The 18,078-nt window shown below is 34.4% G+C and overlaps 1 long non-coding RNA gene across 1 annotated transcript; it reads right to left on the bottom strand.

Annotated features, from left to right (window-relative positions):
* Nucleotides 1–13,249: 13,249 nt before the first annotated feature.
* Nucleotides 13,250–16,401, bottom strand: LOC135157063 (uncharacterized). Its single transcript, XR_010296144.1, has 3 exons — nt 16,383–16,401; nt 15,467–15,650; nt 13,250–14,420 (listed from the first exon to the last, which is right to left on the bottom strand). It is a non-coding gene; the product is annotated as an uncharacterized LOC135157063 (long non-coding RNA).
* Between the last annotated feature and the right edge of the window lie 1,677 nt (nt 16,402–18,078).

An 18,078-nucleotide genomic window follows, 5' to 3' on the forward strand; every position in this document is an offset into this window, starting at 1 on the left:
AATAGGCCTATTTATTATGTGGGCTGCGGATATGATGTCACATCCCAACTTTTCGTTTTCTTATTACTTGAAATCATAATTGCTTCTATAATGTTTCATCCATGTGTAAATGATGCGTCTCCATTTGATGAAAATAAGTTCCAGCAATTAATAAATTAATGCACTTAATCAGTTAATTGTCAGCAGTGTTGCCATTTTCATGACATAATTGTAATTCATATGACACAGTAGAGAGAGCCGTGTTGCCATTTTCATGACATATAGTCTATATGACAATTAGAGACAGCCGTGTTGCCATTTTCTTGACATAATAGTGTATAAAGCATTTAGAGACAGCTGTGTTGCCATTTTCATGACATATAGACATTTAGAGACAGCCCTGTTGCCATTCTCATGACATATATAGTCTATGTGACTTTGAGACAGCCGTGTTGCCATTTTCATGACATAATAGTCTACATGACATTTAGAGACAGCTGTGTTGCCATTTTCATGACATATATTATTATGACATTTAGAGACAGCCGCGTTGCCATATTTTCATGACATATAGGCCTAGTCTATATGCACTTTTAGAGATAGCCGTGTTGCCATTTTCATAATTAGGAGTTATATATTATAATATTATCTTCAGTTTATGTACTATATGTTTACCTTATAAGTAGCATATTTACCCTGATAGCAGAAACTGGTAAAAATGACGTCATAATTACGTCAGTTTAACGACGAGTGTCACGTCATTTTGACGTCGTAACATGACGTCTTATTGACGGGATCTTGCACCCGCGAATAACGTCATTATGACGTCGTATATTGACGTCATTATGACGTCTCCAAGAGTGACTACGACGTCTTAATGACGTCTTAGCAACGTTTTTACAACGTTTTCCTGACCAGTATCAAGGGTCAGATTGACGTCGTGTATTGACGTGATTATGACGTCTTCGAGAGTCAACAACGACGTCTTAATGACATCCGTGCAACGTGTTCCTGACCGGTTTTAGACGTCATATTGATGTAATTATGACGTCTTTAAAAGTCATCTACGACGTCTTAATGACAACTTTGCGACGTATTCCTGACCAGTTTCAGACGTCATATTGATGTAATTATGACGTCTTTATAAGTCAACTACGACGTCTGAATGACAACTTTGCAACATATTGCTGACTAGTAATAGACGTCATATTGACGTCGCATATTGAAATGAATATGACGTCTTTTGGAGTCAACTATGATATCTTAACGTATTCTGACGTGATAATGACCTAAACATTAAATTCTACATGCAATGTACATACACACATCACTTCAAAGACCTTGTCATTGAGGATTATCTATATTTGGTGAATACTGAGGTGGTCTGACAATGTCCAGCATTCCCAGTAACAATATAATGATCCTCCATGCCAGGGCCTTGCATAACTTGTCTCGGTCTCAAGAACATGACCCCCCCCCCTCGAAAAAGAATATATACAAAAATGGAAAACGAAATCAAATACATGTACGCATTTCAATTACGAAATCGTGGCAAATATTCTATTAATAAATAAAAATGGCATAACATATTACCAGCAAAAAAAAAGGAATACAAAATGTTGAAAACTCTAAATAGATTGAAAAAAAAAAAAAATTTCTATGAAAATGCAGTATTAGGGTCAAAGGAATGAAATTACAATGTTTGTTATACCAATACATACAATTGTACATGTATAAATACATGTACACATTAATACATAACAGAGGCATAATGATCTCCAGAATAAAGCTTTTTCGTTGAAATTGTAATTAAATATACCTTCAACTTTAGACAACTATGTAATGTAGGTAAAAATATACTGTATGTTAAAAAAAATACCCGAGTTGGAATAGTTTCAGGATTTATGGAAGCTCGCATTTGGGTGAAAGAATCATACATGTACATTAATTCTTATGAAATGTTTGGGTTGTATTCAGTCAGACCGCAAGTCCCTATGCTAATGAGCAAAAAGGCCAGATTCATCCAAATCATCTCGTGGCTGAATATTCCTCCTTGCAAAATCTCGTGATTCGTGAGATTTTCTTCTCTAAGAATTTACCTGTTTTAACCTCAAGTTAAATGAAATATTATTGCGTCATCAGATAGAGTAAGTGTTACTCTTTCATATTGGTCATTTATTTTGTATACAATATTTTGTTAAATAAGTAAATTTCTGGCCTGAAAATGTGCCTCAAAACTGAATTTTCTTCCTCTGTTTTCTTTTGCAAATTGTGCAAAACTTTTTATTTTGAGCCTCAATGATATCTATATCACCATAAAGCTGAACTTCTGTACTTTCTCACAATGCCACTCTTAATATGCGGCACCTTTTAATCGGGTCAAGATCACACTTTTCCCACCAAGGTACAAGACGAGATTTCTGAAATTTTGTACTTGCATGAAATCCAGAGTTCTGATTGGCTGGATAAGGTTCACAGAACAACAGGCGCGGGGTATTTGAGGAGATTACCACATGGGAAGTGTGTCCTTCCCATGAACCCACGCACTGGAACCGTTGGAATTTGCCAGTATGTGGTCTATTTGACCAATCAGAGTACAGTATTCTTATTTTCAAGCTGCTTTATGTACTTGGCAAAGGAAAAGTGTGATCTTGACCCGATTAAACCAATTCTTATTTTGAAACCTATATCATTTTAAAGCATACTTATTTAGCTTTATCATGATCTAAAAATCATTTGGGCTCAAACAAAAATAAAGTGTGAAAATAGCAGCTTTTGTCAGGTGAAAATAATTATTTTGTAGCATATTTTAGATCAAAATTTTAACCTATATTACAAAATCTTTGAATAAATTCAAACACATGATCTGAAACAATGATTCTTCTTCTTTACAATGATATTAAATTCATGATATTCGATGCACAATTAGAGCAGCAATGACCGAATGAAAAGAGGTGTTTTGGTCCGCATCAAGCTCATTAAATATGCAAAACATCTCAAGTCATGAATATCACTTGGATGAAAGAAGCCACTTTCTTGGGACCTGCCGTCTGACTGTATTACACTATCACTTAGGGCCAGGGGTAAAAGACAGTAGTTGCAGCAAACAATTATTTCTTCGGAAAGTCTTTTAAATTAAGGTTAATTGTCAAAATATTGTACATAATCTAGATCTGGGTCCTGTCTTACAAAGAGTTACGATTGATCCGATCAATTATAACTCTATGGAAATCCATCAGTGTCATAATTTTTTTCTACGAAAAATTTGCACAATGTCCTTTGTATGCAAAGAGAAACGCAGCGAATTTTTGAGAAAACAATGAATGCATGAACATACATCATAGCTAGAAAATATTTTGAACAAACATGCTTAATAGATGTTAACGTTGCTGACCGTCCATAGTTGCGATTGATCGGATCAATCATAACTCTTTGTAAGACGGGGCCCTGGTAAATTAATGTAAACTTGTATCTTTGTAAAATCATGAATTTTGATCTTAAAATCAATAATTCTGATGATCACTAACACAGAAAAGCATATGTGGGACAGGACAGTGTATTATGATTGATTTGAAAAATACCAGACGTTTGATAGAATTACATGCTTATTTTCATAATTTTGCTCATTTCTCAGCAATTACACATTTTCTTCCCGAGCTTTTTGGCACACATCTTTTATATATACATACACTTTGCTGGTAATTCTGTTGGATTCTGTTCGAACTCATTTTAAGATAGTTACTACTAGAGGTGCGCTATTAACTTAAGGCAACTATGTAATGTAGGAAAAAATATAATTTATGTAAAAAAAAAATACCTGAGTTGCAAAGTTTTCAGGATTTATGGAAGCTTGCATTTGGGTGAAAGAATCATGCATCAATAAGTCTGATGAAAATAGTTTGTGGAACTGTTGTATTACACTATCACTTAGAAGGAAAAGACAGTAGTTGCAGCAAACAATTATTTCTTGAGAAAATCTATAAAATCAAAGTTAATTGTCAATATATTGTACATAATCTACATCTGGTACATTAATGTAAACTTGTATCTTTGTAAAATCATGAATTTTTTAACTTAAAATCGATAATTCTGATGGCATCATGACCTTCGCCGAGTGAAGACGCAACCTTGCAGCGGCTCTAAACAGCTCACCCACGTGCATTTTGAATAAGAAAAATCTTGCGAGGAATTTAAGTAACCAAGCGGTAACACGAGTGAAAGAGCGAGAACTATGGAATCTGGTAGGGGGAAGCGGCCGCGCCCTGCTAAAACACCAACCAGCCCTCTTTCTTCTGAGGCGGCAATTTTACCGGCTATCCAGCTTATGTTGAATGAACAGTCAACTAAATTTGAAAATCGTTTTTCGGTTTTGGAAAGCAAAATCTTGAAAGAAATTAAGCTGATTCGTGAACAATGTGCTGAGGTGGTTGCTACCGTTGAACATCATTCCATGGAGCTGAAGGAAATGAAACAGGAAATGGAAAAGCTAAAAGAAGAAATGGCCATCGCCGAAAAAGAAAATAAGGAGGAGCTCGACAAAATGGAAACATATGTAGCAAGAGAGAACTTAGTATTCCTTAATGTACCAGTACCTGAAAAGATAACAAGAGAAGGAGGAAAGGAAAATGTGGAAGAAACAATAAAAGAGTTTATGATAAATAAACTACAGTTCACGGAGCAGGAGGTGGAAGGTATCGAGTACCAACGTATACACCGTGTCCAAGCCGGAATGTCACCAAGGCCAATCAAAGTAAGATACCTATACGTTATGCAGATAAGGTGTCTATTCAGCAGAGGGCGAATCTCTTGAAAAATACGAAGATGTATATAACGGATGATCTATCTCGAAGGGTGAGAATGGAAAGGAGGAGCCAGGTTGAGGCGTTAAAGGCAGCGAGAGGAGCGGGGAAACTCGCCTATTTTTCGAGGGCTGAGCCGACAAAGTTGATAGTCGACCACGTTTGGATTCCGAAGAAAGACCAACCAAGATTCATCGAAAAGCTAGGAAGGAGAGTGGAGATAAGGAAGGATCAGGTAGTCCAACGGAGAGGAATACCAATGGTGGTCGATCAAGGAGCACGCGAAAATGATGTGATTGGAGCTGCAGCAAACCAGTAATTTGTAGTTGTCCTTGCTGTAATAACGAGGAGGAGAGCGCGAAAGGAAAAATAGATTATGCAGAAAAAAAAGAAGTGACAAAAAATATTCAAATTTAAGAGGAAAATCCTGTGAAATTATCTTCAACTCCATCAGATTATTTGGTCTACTGTACAAGCAATTTGGAAATACATCCTTGGAAATAAACTGTGAAGACGGAGATGCTGAAACATTGTAAGTGAAGTTTGTTTATTTTGACACACAGTAGCAAAAGGGAACTTGCTTCAAGATGTGAGATGCATATTGTATTTGAGAGTAATAGACATTTATTCATATCTGTCTGAGGATTGGTCAGGATGGTTGTATGGATTTAGATAACATGGATGATGAGACCAAATGTTTAAAATTTCATTTTTGGTCAGTATGGTGGACACAGAAAAGAAACTTTAAAAAGAAAGTTAAGTGTTTCTTGGTAATTGCGGGAGATAGAATGTGCTTGGAAACGTAGATAAAAAACCCCGAATTATTGGCAAAATCTTAGGCAAATCTAATAAAAAGGAAGATATAATTTTTTTGTATATTATCCTTTATTAAACTGTATGGAACCGTTGTGTATTGGGAATGGAGGTAAATTGTAGCAACATAAAAAAAAAGGATTGTACAGAAAGGGAGGTGTTGTTTGATGGCTGCACAATATTATTCTTTCATTTACTTGCTGAGTATACTACACACATGTCATTTGTTTCTGTTATGAGATGTATAATGTTTTTCATATCGTAGTACAATGTGTTTTAAAAACCCAAAGAGAAATTTAGGGCGCCCCTTTGCTTGGCTCAGGCAAGGTTTACGGGAATAGATAACTTTAGTGTTTTAGTAGAAATTATACCTTTCGGAGAAAAATGGCATATTTTTAGGTTTAACTCGTATCAGAAGATTATATAAATATATGTCTCTTTAGAAATGAATGGTTTGATTGCAATATAGGGTATCATTTCGAATGTATATACATATAACCTGAGCATGTATGTCGTTGGTCATCCTTGTTTGAACAAATAAAAACCAAAATGAAAGAAAAAAAATTAAATAGGCCTATTTCGCAATCGGGCTAGAGGTCTGTTGTATAATACCACAGGAGGGATGTAACGAATGTTTGAGGTATCGATTGAACATCGCATGCATAGAGTGACATGCAATAGGGAGTGGCTCATGATTGCACATCATTTTCATCCTTGCATTAATTGAGTAGACTATAGTGACTTTATATAAATGAGCAACTCTTTAGACTTTTTTATGCTTATTTTCAAAGCCAGTAGAATAGAAGGACATACTTCTTGAGAGTATTTGTAAAAAGAAATCACATAATTCGGCCATTTTGTATCAGGCATATTGTGGTAGTTGAAAATAAGAGAGAGGAGAGAGAAGTTTGAAAAAATGTTGCAAATCCTTAAGAATGGCAAATTTCCTTGTTGCAAATGTAAACCTATTATGTTTGTTGAATAGTTGCAATTAAGTGCCTATATGGTTAGATTTCAAAATCAAAAGGAATAACAAGTGTATCCTTTTCTTTTTTCCCAATCAATGCAAGGATGAATCTGGAACATTTGAATGGGGGACATCCTGAAATATCTTACCCAAGAAGTGCAAAGTTTATTGTTTGAAGAACTGATTATGAGGAAAGTAAAACATCGTATTGATTGTTAGTAGTATTTAATGTTAGACAAGCATTTCTTTCTTCATACATTATAATGTATGAAGAAAGAAATAAGGCCCATAGAATTGGAGTGCCTATTTATACAGGAGCAACACTATTAATATTGCTTGCCCGGCTCGGGAATGTGGCTCATATTCAAGGAGGGATAATATGAAGTTTTTGTTTATAATTAGAATCATAAGATGGAATTTGGAGTGTTCGAGGCATTGATTGGTGTACAAAACATACCATTAACGCTATGGTGAGTTGCGCATGATCGCTTCTCGTTTTCATCCTCTAAGAATTAAGTTAACAAGGTGAATCTATATAAACAAAATAACACCTTGAATTTTCAATGCCTTATGAAAAGAAATAACTCTTGAGAGTATCTTACAAAAAAGAAGCAAAGCCAGAATAATGCAATCTGGTCATTCTTGTACTACGGTACAGTGGAATTAAAAAAAGGGAGAATTTTGAAAAGGAGAGCAAATCCTTAAAATGGGGAAACTTTCCTGTTGTAATGTGTTAGATACTTGAATAGCAGGAGTATGTATGTTTAAGTGTCTATTTGTTTGGATATAAAAAAAATAACAAAGTGTTGCCTTTTCTTCTTTCCCAATTGATGCAGGGATGAATTTGAAATAAAAGGGCAGCCTGAAATGTATTAAGAAATGCAATTTTATTGTCTTGAAGCAGTGATTAGGAACACAAAGTATTGTACTGCTTGCTTTTAAAGCTTCTTTTTTTTTTTTTTGGTCTTCATTCATTACACAAATTAGGCCTATAGAATTAGAGAAAAGAACAAGACCACCAGTATGCTCACAGGCTTGAGGAATGTTGCACAAATACCAAAGGAGAGACACGATGTTCAGTTTTTTATTTGATTATTTGGAACATGAGGCACTGATTGAGGTATATGGTGACTTGCATTAGGGGGTTGCGCATGATCGCATCTCTTGTTCATTCTTGCATTAATTGGGGAAACCAAAGCGAATTCAAACAAAGAAGTAACATTTTGGATCTTTATTGTTTTTTTGTTTTTTTGTATATTCAGTAATATGAAAAAATCACAATTCTTGAGATTTTCTTAGAATTTAAGGACAACATCTTGATTACTGCAATTCTGCAATATATGTATTGAGTACAATGGAATTTGAAAAATCATAATTCTGACGACGGTTCAACAACCTTAGGCTAGGATTTTGTCATGTGATAATATGTTACTTGAATACTTGTATGTTACAAATGCTTACTTGTGGAACGTGCCTATTATTGTAATAGTTTGCTCCAAGTGTTTGTTTGCTTAGATTTTAAGAAAGAAAAGAATACCAGGTGTTCCTTTTGTACAAGATAGAACTAAATATTCAAAAGGAAGTTATTCTCAATACAATGTCCCAAAATGCAAGGTTTGTTGTTTTGAACCGATGATTAGGTACATAAATGCATTACCTGCAGTGGAATTTGTTGTTACATAAGTATTTCGTTCTTTATTCCTGGCATTAATGATGGAAATAGTGTGATTTAATTCCTTAAAGTGTAACACCTTTAATATGCTCATATGGAATCCAATATCATGACTTTGGTATATTGTTATATAGGGACTAGGTGTTTGGTTACCAAAAGGTGAAAGTTGTTTTTTAGTTATAGAAACAAGGGGATTTGGAATGCTTTGGGACTTTGTTTGGCTGTGTTTCATTTAAACATGTACCATTATTTTACTTGTATTGTTTTGTGGGGATAGGTTATTATTTACATGAAAATTTACTTGCTTAGTATGTGTAAGTTTAAAACTTAACTTATTAATGCGGTATATGCTGATTGAATGCATGTCAGTTTTTCTTTTTTTCATTATTGATTTTATTTACAGCTATTTCGTTTAAATTCAATAAGATTATAACAAAGAAAAAAGACAACAATTAGGGGTAGATTATTATTCTTGGAAATACTACAGCAACCTGTAAAGAAGGGTGAGCTGTGAGGGAGTGTTGCTTTGGAGAAGGTCGTAGAGATGGGATTCCTTCCCTTCTTTTTTTACTTGCAGGTATTACGAGCACCTTTTTTAGGATTCTTAGAGATAATGTTCTACATGGAAGGGATAGTAATACTCGAATTGATAGACATTTATTTTTGTTTTGAACAATGGCGCAATAAATTAGAGTTTATCATTGGACTATGTACTGCAGTTACACTAGGAAATATGTTGGTATGTCTAGTCCTCACTCTCCCTATAAATAACGTAGTGAAAATCTTAAAGTTTTTATACAATAAAAATGGTAGAATGATCTTTTTAGATTTTCTTTATGAATAGATGTTTAAATTGTAATTTTGTTTCCTTAAATGTTAGAGGAATAAGAGTGCGCGAAAAGGGGACGAATATTTTCATGGTGTAAAGAAAAATTTTTTTACAGGAGACGTATAGTACAAAAGATGTAGAGGATAGATGGAGTTCTGGGGGGGATGGGTCATGTTACTATAGTCATGGATCAAATCATAGCAGAGGAGTACTCATTCTTATCAAAACCTCAATAGACTTTAAACTTATAAATATAAAACAAGATGACGAAGGGCGATACATACTCATTGATTGTGAAATCCAAGGACATAGAATGGTCCTTTGTAATGTTTACTTACCGACGAGAGATAAAGAAAATCATCAAATAAAATTTTTAAAGGATATGCTTATAAAATTAAACAAAATTAATAGTTGTAATAAACCTATTTTAATGGGAGGAGATTTTAATATTATTATGAATTCTGAATTAGATTATAATGGAACAGTGAAACAAAAAATACATGACAACGTTAGTAAAGAAGTAGAAAATTTCATGGAGGAACTACAATTAATAGACATATGGAGAGAGAGAAATCCATTGAAAAGACAATTTACCTTCACTAAAAATAATCCGTTTATGCAAAGCAGATTAGATCATTGGCTAATATCAGACGAATTGGTAAATGTTGTTATCAGCTGCAAAATTTTACCATCTATAGCTCCTGACCATTCAGCTATTTTTTTGTTTCTGTATGATAAAACTGATAAGGAAATGCGTAAAAAGAATGGTTCTTATTGGAAATTTAATAATAGCCTTTGTGGTAATGTAGAATATGTGAAAAAGATGAAAACAGAAATACTTACATTAAAGGAGAAAATAAAGACAGAAGTTAAAGATAGAAGAGTTGTATGGGATTATTTGAAAATGAAAATAATGTCTTTCACAAGAACTTTTTCGAAAAAACTGGCTAAGGAAAAAAAAATTAAAAAAGAATCTCTCGAAAAGGAATTGGAATGTTTAGAAGGTAGTTGCGTAAATTCAGTAGATGAAGAATTGATTAAAAAGATAGAAAAGAAAAGAAAAGAACTTGCAGACAGTTACGATTACATTAATGAAGGTATTAAAATTCGGTCTCGTGCGACATGGTACGAAAGTGGAGAAAGGGATACAAGGTATTTTAGTCAACTATTACAATCTAACAAGAAGAAAAGTACTATAACACAATTAGTTAAGGTTAACGGAGAAATTACTGAAAATGAGAAAGAAGTTTTAAATGAAATTAAATCATTTTATACCCATCTTTATGCTAGGGAATACACGGAAGATTTTAGGGATTTCTTTAGAAATGTACCAATGTTAACATCTGAAGATTCTGAAAGCTGTGAAGGGGATATATTAGAAGAGGAGTGTATTTCGGTGCTGAAAGAAATGAAGCAAAATAAATCCCCTGGAAATGATGGGTTAACAGTTGAATTTTATTGTACATTTTGGGCTGAAATAAGGGATGTATTGATTGGGGCATTCAATGAAGCTTTTGCTCTTGGAGAACTTTCTGCATCACAAAAACAAGCAATTATTATTTTATTAGCTAAAGAAGGGAAAGACCCACATTACGTAAAGAATTATAGACCCATTTCGTTATTGAATACAGATTATAAGATCATATCCAAAGTTTTAGCAAAACGAATTAAAGAGGTTTTGGAAAGCGTTGTATTAGCAGATCAAATCGGATTTATTAAAAACAGGAATATAGGAGAAGCTATCAGATTGATTGATGATATGCTTTTTCATACGTTATATAATAATATCCCTGGGTATATGATAGCAATTGATTTAGAAAAAGCCTTTGATTCGGTATCCCACAATTTTTTACATCAAACATTAGGTTCATTTGGTTTTGGTCAGCAATTTCGCAAATGGGTCAAAATACTGTATACAAATAGCCAAAGTTGTATTTTTAATGGAGGAGATTCTACAAGCTATTTTCATGTGGAAAGAGGGGTAAGGCAGGGAGATCCGCTTTCACCATATCTTTTCATTTTATGCATAGAAGTATTAGCGCATAATATAAGATATGATAATGATGTTAAAGGAATTTTCTTTGGAAAGGAAGAAGTAAAACAGGTTTTGTATGCAGATGATATGTCTATTTTTGTTCGAGACCTAGATTCAGTCAAAAAAGTAATAGAAATTTTAGAAAAATTCAGAAAAGTATCAGGACTTAGAGTTAATAGCGATAAGACGAAGGTTTTATTATTAGGTTCCTCTCAAGGAAAATCATATGATTTATCTTTTGGCCAAAAGGTGGATTTTATAAAGATTCTCGGTGTATTTTTTTCTTTAGATGTAGAAGTAAAAGAAAGATTGAATTATAAAGAAATATTAAGTAAAATAAAGAAGTTGTTAAACTGGTGGAAGCAAAGAGATTTAACCTTGATGGGCAAAATACAATTATTAAAGCAATTTATATATTCAAAATTCATATTTGTGGCATCTCTCACACCAATCCCAGGATGGGTTTATGTTGAACTTGATCAGTTGGCTTTTACTTTTTTGTGGGGTGGCAGAAATAAGATTAACAAAAGAACGATGTATTTAGATTACCATCAAGGCGGCTTGAAAATGATGAATTTTCAATGGTTAATAAAGGCACAGAGAGTAATGTGGATTAAAAAACTAAAAGAAAATAATGCAATGAAATGGAAACAATATTTCAATTATGCCACAAAACATCTGGGAGGAAATTTTATATTTTCATGTGATTACTTGCTTGGATTGTTGGAGATAGCATTGCCGCAATTTTATATAGATTTGTTAGAAGTATGGATAGAGACGAAGGATTTTCGATTAAAATCTGAAACATATAAAGGAAATGAGATATTTTTTAACAATAAATTTGTACGAATTGAAGGGAAATGCATATTTAACCAAAAAATATATGAAAAAAATATTTACAGATTGAAACATATTATGGATTATGATGGACGCTTAAGGTCATTTTCGTACTTCCAAAGACAGGGTTTAGACATAAATGATTTTCATTTCATAGAGTCAATTTATAAAACTTTTCCAGTCAGCTGGAAACGAAATATGAAAATAGATAGCAAAGAGGCTTCTCTTAGGGAAGAAATATCATTTATATCTGGAAAAAGAATTTTAGCAATAGAGGAGTTAGTATCTAAAAACGTTTATGCAAATTTTATGAAATGTAACTTCGCAATACCTGATGTTTTCGAAAGGTTAAAAAATAAATATAGTTTTTCTTATGAAAAGATTGAACACATTTTTATGAGACCAAGACAATGTACTCTGAACAGTAGATTAAGAGAGTTTCAGTTTAAAATGTTACACGGCATTGCTTATACAAATCATCACTTATTCCGTTTTAAAATCTCACAGAATAATCTTTGTTGTTATTGTAAAAAAGAGGAGGAAACATATCGCCATCTATTTTTGGAATGTGAATATGCTTGTCTTGTTTGGGATAATTGTAAGGAGATGTTTGGTTTTATTTCTACGAGTAATTTAAGCTGGGAGGAAATTTTTGTAGGTGTAGAATTAAAGGACGAAGGAAAGGAACGTTTAGTCAATCATTTTCTAATCTTTGTTAAATTTTTAATCTTCAAAGGGAGGGAAAAGGGTGCATTTATAACCATGGATAAAATTAAAAGGAAATTTAAAGAAGAAGAATGGGAAGAAAGAAGGCTGGCGCTAGGTAGGGGTAAGATGTCTCTACATTTAAGGAAATGGGAAAATCTTAACTAAAAGTATATATAGGGAGAGTGAGGCAAATGTATATATACAACGAAAGACAAAACCACAAAAAATACACAGAAAAAAATCAATACGGAGAATTGTAGTCCCTTCCATGTAGAGTATAGGCATAAAAAGAGGAGGGTGCTCCTAACCTGGGGACGGGGGGGGGGGGGGGGTTGGGAGGTAGAACAACACTTTTTATCTTTTTTTTCTCTCTTATCACTTCATACATCTGGTTAATATTTCATTTTGTAATTGCTGAAATGCATTAGTATTAATTTCTAGTATCTTTGAAGTTTGATGTATAATTTGTATAATTATAACTGTTATGGATTTATTTTATAATTTTTGATCATGTTGAAATAGTTTGTACAACCTGCTTATTGAATGTGAATGTTTATTTTGATTTGAGAGAATACAATAAAACATCCTTAAAAAAAAAAAAAAAATCGCTGTAAACACAGAAAAGCATATGTGGGACAGTGTATTATAATCGATTCGAAAAATACCTGACATTTGATAGAATTACATGCTTATTTTGCTCATTTCTCAGCAATTACGCATTTTCTTCCCTACATGTAGCTACGTAGGCTTTTTATGTGAGCTGAGAGATTTCATACCAGATTTCCTTAGCTTGATAAAGTTCTTATGATAGTCTGTGTATCAGCATAGTATGTGTTCAGTGTTTTGAACCCACTGGAGATTGTGCATCATATCTTTATGTATGGAAGTCATTTTGCATCTGCGGTCTCCATGGTTTTTTCAGGATCTATGCGTTGACTAGACCAGTCCCATATTGATATTTTCGTGCTGTGTCACTTTGGAAGGCCGTCTCTAATTGGTTGACTGGTGAGTTGGCAGATGCACAGCCCATCCCACTTTTCAATTATATCATTACGTAATCTCTAACATGTCTAAGATATCCACCAGATCAAGAGGCCGCTTGCACTCGGCTAACGCATGTACACAATCCTCTGCTTCATCATTAACTGGATCTAAACAAAGCCCAGCATACCTAGATCATATTGATACAGTCGTTCAAAGAGCGGTGGCCGTGGCAATGGAACGCGAGAGACAAAAACTCAATGATGACATGGATAAGCACGAAAATAAATTGCGTGAAATTCTTGATGAAAAGCTCACTAGTCTACACGTTCTTGAAATATCTATCGATACTAAATTGAAGCAACTCCGTGATTTTGAAAAATCGGTTTCTGATAACATGACTAACACCATAATGCTTTGTCAAATAGGCTTGACCACATCGAGCAGTACTCCTGTCGCAATAATATCCGTATCCGTATGAGATTGTTCGAAATGTAGCAAAGCAGATTGGTATCGATCTTACTCCATGTGACATTGATCGATCCCATCACCTTTGCCGACCAACTAGCAGTCATGATGTTCAACCCAAAGGATCATACCCCGGCGTGGCCCTGTAATGCCAACTTAGCAGCTCCACCAATCAATGTGAAATTCACTTCATACAGGCCGAAACAAACGATGATGAAAAATAGAGGAAAATGAAAATGCTCAGGAACAGATGACTGGGTGCAGGCAGGCAAGGCAGTTCAGGTGGGATGAAAATTTATTGGCAGGACACCTTCCGTTTCAAATTACAGCATCTGCAAAAATAACAGAAGAGGAGAAACATAAAAACTTTTTCTACATAAACTATTTATTAATCTTCATTACAAACTAGATGGTTTCAATATTAATTTCCAATTTATTTTAAATGATTAAAAAACGATGTGGGGTTTGTTACATATTTTATACTTCAAATATTAACATGTTAAGTCAAGTCGGGGGGGGGGGGGCATGATGCCCTCAAGACCTTTAACCATCTCTGTATAAGGAAGGAAATTTTAGAATCAATTTATTTGACACATAAAACATATTATTTTTTTATAATTACAATTTTAATTCATGCCTTTTTTATGTGTTTTAAATGGTTATGGGGTAACCATGACTGTCAGGACCGAGAATTCGAACTTCGAGGCTGATATACATCCATTCCTTATGCCTGATTTGGCTTAAATTCAGGTCAAGGATCAATTAAATATATATTTTGCAAAAAAAATCTGAAAATTTTTGAGGTGGAATTAGTTTTCTGGCATCCCGAGATCGACCAATGCAAAATTTTATTAGCGCCAATTTACCATCTAAACTTGTCATTGAAATTAGAACGTCCAAACCGATCTAGTACCAGTACTAGCACAATGAATCAATCAGCTATGCATGTGCACCAATTCTGTATTTCTTGCATACGTACGTCACTCGAGTTAAAGTTCATGTCATTGCGTTATATAGCGTGGGAATTGTAAGAAAGTGATCCTTCAAAATTTTTACCTTCCAACAATTAACATTTTTTAAGCCTTTGTATGCATTTAGAGTACAAAAGCTTAGAAATTGGACAAATTAAATGTTTGCCCCAAAATTATTGTGGGAAGGGTGGATTTTCTAGGGAAATCCATCTTAGTGTACAAAGTTCTACAGGCAACAGAGACTTGTCTAGGCTCCGTGAATGAAAATACAATGAAAAAATATCACAGAGTCCTCGAAGTACAGTCAGGACCATTAACAGATTATAAGGTGCCCCGAGTTTGTGCACACCCAAATCTGCGTGATTCTGATAATAGAGATTTACATCTGAAATAGCCTTCTAACTTACCTACTGCCCGATGCCTCCTATCATGTAGGGCAGCAACGAAGGATCTCCACTCCTGGCATCCAGCGATTCTGGGCCTTCTTCTGGAAACTCCCCCAGGCCAGGTCATATTCACTGACTTCATCTCCTCCTCAACTCCTCATGTGTGACACCGAGACAGGTGGTTTTGTGTCTCCCTCTCTTTCTCCTGAAATGTCAAACAGATCTATTCATTAAAAATCTTACTCAAAATGGTGCTTTTGGTAGAAAAATAATGAATATAGGGCATTTCATGTGACGGCCTTAACCCTTATTAAACTGGGGGGGGGGGTCAATTTGACCCCCCCCCCTCAACATATTTCATCACTACGCTGTCGCGCAAAATTTTTTGATCGCGCCGCTCACTGACTTTTTACTTTCAAGTCTCGCGCAAATTTTGAGACCAAATTTGTGACGCCCGGGTACGCGGTTACGACATTACGCAACATTATGTAAGTGCATGTCAGACCCAAAATTGCTCATAAACATGATTTCATGTACAAATCCAATGCAAATTGTGTATTTAGCCAAAATTCATAAATTTATCATTATTTCTACTTTTAGTGATTAAACTTAATTAATTTTGCCTTGTTTGTGATTAGAATTAGGTCTAGAACGATTTCCATCGAAAATACAATAAAAAACAAAATGTAAAAAAACAAAGAAATAGCCTACCGGTACATGATTTTAAAAAAAATAAAATAGGCCTACATAAGAAATCGGTCTTGGTACCAGATTTTTTTTCATTCACAATTGTTAGGAATGCTATAAAGAATATTTTCACCCAAAAAATAGCATTCTAGCTTTATTTAGTGAATCAGAGCATAAAGTATGATTTCATGAATAAATTAGCATAATTAATTCATATAAAATAAAAAAATATGAATTCAGTGAAATTTACCAATGCAACTACGTAGATTACGTCATTCTCTACCATCATGCAAATTTTCGTTGTGATCGTGCAATCCACGGCCGAGATCTTATAAGGGGGGGGGGGGGGAAATAATACCCCCCCCCCCCCCGGGAATGACAAGAATCAAAATACCCCGGTAGATTTAGGATTAAAAAAATTGTCAGTACGGTATATCATCGAGGATCTACATAGTACATGTAGATCTGGTACAGTTACATAAACTGAACTTTGTGAAATCTTGAAATCTACACTGAAAAATGTTCAAACTGAAGATCACCAACACAGATAAGAGCACGTGGGACAGTTATTATTGCTCTGATGTCGGCCCGACGCTTGCCTTGGCTCGAGTTGACCCGAATCCTGTGCTTTTTTTTGCTTATTTCGCAGCAATTACACAATTTCTTCCAGAATCCTTTGGCACATACGGTATATTATTTATAAATATAGACAGACACTTTGGTGGTCATTTCATTGGATTCTGTACGAACTCATTTTGATATCGTTACCACAACTGGCATTTACCTTAATTTAAGTGTGCACTGTGTCTGTGCAGACTTCGGCCCTGAGCCCACCAGCGCAGCCTGTCCTATTCAGCATGCCGGCGCTCGGGGCAGCCACCCCGGCCGGGCAGCGCGTTTCCGTTTTACACCCTAGCGAAGGCATTTTCCGGAAAAATAGCCACAAAGCGACTAGTGAAGAGTCTACGTCTACGTTTGTTTACATAATCAGCTGGGCGCGCGATCCAAAAGTCCGCACCGAAGATATCCGCAGAACATACGTGCAAATGCAGCTGAGCTTATAGACCAAAAGCTTCAGTCTCTGTATTTTGGTTGTTCCGCTGAACTATATACGTTGGCTTCATGATTTTTTTTTTTACTTTATGGCACATGATCGTTTATATGAATGAAAACGAATAATAGCTAAAATATTGAAAAATAAAACACATAATTACCTTTTTTCATATTATATCTATCCTTATATCTATCATATCTGTCTATCCACTATCTATCTTATAAATCAATCTATGGAACTACATGATATATCTATCTGTTAATTTGTCTATCTACTCTGTCTCTCTCATTCTCTATCTACCTATCTATCTATCTATCCATCTAACATCTATCTCTCAAATTCTCTATCTATACATCTGTCTCTCTTTTATTTCTCTCTATCCATCTATTAATCTACTCATGTGCAATATCAACACTGCCTCGACTTCCTTCGGGAGTCTATTTCCTCAGGTCTACTTTTCCCTTTTTTGTGCTCGATTCGATTCAATTACTACTTTATTTACTTGTTACCATTGTTAAATGTCTTGTATTGCATAATGAGTTTTTTTTCTTCTAAAGGTTGCCTCCTATTCTCTTTCAAATTCCCCCTCTTGCTTTCCCTTCTCTTTGTCTTATCCCAATTTCTTTCCCTTCTCTCACCTCTTTCTTCTTAATCTTTCATTCCGCTTTTTTCTTCTTTGGTGACACTTTGTATTACTTTTGGCCCTTTGTATTTATTTATGATACATTTCTTTTTCATCTGTATGAATTTGTATTGTATTTGATATTTATTTATAATGTTTACTTTATATTTTGTTATGATTCTATTTGTATGTAAACATTCACTTATTTCAGTCTTTGGTCTCAAATTCTCTCTATCTATCCATCTGTCTGTCTTTTTCTCTCTATCCGTC

Source organism: Lytechinus pictus, chromosome 16, assembly GCF_037042905.1.
Source record: "Lytechinus pictus isolate F3 Inbred chromosome 16, Lp3.0, whole genome shotgun sequence".
In the NCBI taxonomy this organism is placed as follows: Eukaryota; Metazoa; Echinodermata; class Echinoidea; order Temnopleuroida; family Toxopneustidae; genus Lytechinus; species Lytechinus pictus.